The sequence below is a fragment of the Aptenodytes forsteri genome, unplaced genomic scaffold, assembly GCF_000699145.1.
Source record: "Aptenodytes forsteri isolate BGI_AS27 unplaced genomic scaffold, ASM69914v1 Scaffold217, whole genome shotgun sequence".
Lineage (NCBI taxonomy): Eukaryota > Metazoa > Chordata > Aves > Sphenisciformes > Spheniscidae > Aptenodytes > Aptenodytes forsteri.
The window spans coordinates 6000016-6003250 of NW_008796222.1; positions in this window are offsets into that span (position 1 = coordinate 6000016).

Consider the following 3235-nt stretch of genomic DNA (forward strand, 5'->3'; position numbering starts at 1 on the left):
TTGTAGTAATTTGCTTTTCTGAGAACTGTTTTGTAACCAGGTCCAACAGCCCCCTGTGGAATCCACCATCCCCCTGTGTTAGTCTTCTTACCTTGTTGAATATTATTATTATTATTATTATTTATTATTGTTTATTAGAGTAGCAGGGCCAACAAAGTAAGGCTTTTCAGGGTGGTAGTCAAATGCTGACTAGTAAGCAGCTCCCACCAAGCCCAAGGTTTACAGTTAGACAAGACAAACACAGGAATGGGGAAGAGAGCATGGCAGCACAAGCAGAAACAGCCACAAAACCATTCCCCTTTTCAGGGGGTGGAAAAGGGGCAGCTTGTCAGGGAGGAAGTAGCAGGGCCAACAAAGTAAGGCTTTTCAGGGTGGTAGTCAAATGCTGACTAGTAAGCAGCTCCCACCAAGCCCAAGGTTTACAGTTAGACAAGACAAACACAGGAATGGGGAAGAGAGCATGGCAGCACAAGCAGAAACAGCCACAAAACCATTCCCCTTTTCAGGGGGTGGAAAAGGGGCAGCTTGTCAGGGAGGAGGATACCCCAGGGGAATGGAGGAGCACTGGGGGGCTGGCTGGGAGGAGGCAGGGAGAGGACAAGGTGCTCTGTGAAGCTGGGGAGAAGATCAGCCAGGACCACAGCAAGACTCTGATCGGCACAGAGCAAAAAAAGACTTCAGGAAAACCTCCGAAGGTGCAAATGTCCAGCACTTCCCGGTTTGGCTCCTGTTATTCCTATTAGCTGGCAGCTGCCTTCCTCCTTTGCAGTCCTTTCCCAAAGCCATATGGAAGTAGGATTAAGGTGGGTGGAAAGCACCACCTTTCTCCTCATAACCTGAAAGCCAGGGAATCTCTTCTGAATGGCTCGGGGCCTGGCATTACTGCCACCATCTGTTAACTGCTCCTCTTCTGTATTATGGCCATGGTGGTGCTCAACGGCCTCAGACAGGACGCAGACAAGGTCCACTGTCTGCACATGCAGTCGGAGGCAGCTGGGAGAGCTTCGTACTGGCTGCTGCATCGTACTGGCGGATGGGACAAAGAAAACATCCTCGCTCTCTTTTTGTGCACGGGAAACAAACGGGTTAAATGATTTCCCTGAGGTCACACAAAATGTCAGCAAAAAGGGGAGAACAAAGCTTACTTTTCCTGAGCCCGGCGCTACACTTCAAGTCTAAAATCTCTGCAGCTCTGGTACAGGCAAAAGGGAGGGTAAGGAAAGAGGAAAAAAGATTAGTGAAGACAGGACATACTGGCTCACGACTGCTCATACGAAGCGCCTTAATCGAAGCTAAGCTTTTACACAGCAGCACTACAAATGGCATGGAATTAACATCTGAAAGGAAAATATTGGCAGAAGTGTAGTCTGGGACTATATTTTATGTTCTGTTTTGAGGGTTTGTATCACTGTATCTGAGCACTTCATGATCATCAGCAGATTTTATCCTCACAAAATCATAGTGAGGAAGAAAAGTTTTATCCCCATCTTGGGAAGGCAGAATTTAGGCAGACAACTGATGAAATATGTTATCTTGGGGTCCCTAGGAAGACTGAGGCTGGGTTCAGCTGTAGAGCAAAAGCTTTATAAGTTTCAGTCTATATTCCTAAATCCCTTAAATCACCTTTTCTAAACTGGATTTTTATGAATCTGAAGTCTACTGCACAGTCTGTGTTTATATTGCTCTCTGAGAGAGAGACGTGTGTCTCCTGCTCTCTTGCTGGGTCTTGCTTGGGGATTTTGTTGGGAGCCTTTTCAAGAATTACGAGGAAAGGCGTGGGCCTGCTGCAGGGGTAGGGAGGCTGAGGACAGTGAAATTGAAGGAAGAATTTCATTTGCTCACCAACCTCAGGACTATTTGGCCATATGAGTAGCCTTGGGAAGCTGTTTGTGTGAGGAGCTGGAGGAATGCACATTTGGTGCTGAAGGAATGAGTATTGGGAAGGGGAGATTACAAGAAGCAGCTTTTTAAACTCTTCACTCTGGGAAATGGATCTGATGGGAGGTGGACATGATTGCTGCCAATGACACCCCAGTCACCCCTTTCTTCTGAGCAATGCCCCAGTCATCATCATGACATACTCTCTCTGTGGCTCTAGCAATTGACCTTGGGAGCCCGTGGATCAAGGGACTGATGTAAAGGTTGGGATCCTGGAATCTCTTCCACAGCCCTCTCACAGCTCATTTGGAAGAAATTTTAAGCCTCTCCCATAGATTTACCTTGCCATTCTTCTCAAGAAAGCATTTTAGGATGCGTTCTCTGTATTGGAATGTACTGATTGTTATATACTCTTGAGATCTTGTTTATTATTGCCTTTTCCTCTCATACTGAGTCATAGAAGTGCTATTCAGTTTGCCCCCCGCCCATCCCCCCCTCCCTGCCTCAAGAACAAAGCAAATCACTGCATATGGGTCCCGCTGCTTATGAATGCAGTTTTCCTGAGGCCTCAATCAGCATGACATTTCAAGGCTTAGATCTGCATTTCCCAAGTCAGGGCTCAGAACCTCAGACAGAGTCTAGGTGGTTACTAATGCATCCATTAACTTGAAAGAAATTCACAACCCTTCTATATCTATTCTTATACCTAGTTTACAACTGGTAGTTCTGTAAGAGAGTCTGCAGCTGATACTCATTTGGACACTGCAGGCTTGGGTGCCAGAAGAAATCTGTGACAATGGAAAAAGGACAGGATATTGTACGGACATTAAATAGGCCAGTTATTTGTATTTCCTTACTAATACTTCGAGCATTGTCTGCAGGTCTGAACTTCAATCATCCATTGCTCCATGATCATGTAGACAAGTATACGTTGTGCTTATTGCCACATTGGAAAGAGCAGCCCATCATGCTCAATACTGCAAATTCTACCTGCCTTATTGCTGCAGGATCATGTTGTGTCCTGTTAGCTGGTATCACAACAGAGGCTTTGTTTGTGTAATGCTAGACTTGAGTATTCAACATAATGAATACTCTCGTACAGCTAGTTTACACAAGGATTGTTGCCATTTTTCACAATGAGTTTTTAAAAACATATGCCTGTATATAAACAGCCAACATAACCTAGAAGAACTTGAAACTCCCATCTGGATGGTGTATTTGATTCTCATATCCAGGAATTTTTTCTAAGATACTCTATCAAAAAAGTGTTTTCTTGTTCTTTCTTCCCCCCCCCCCCCCACTTTTTGGGGGGGGGTTTTTTTCTATAAAATATATTTTTTTTTTTTTTTTTCCTGTT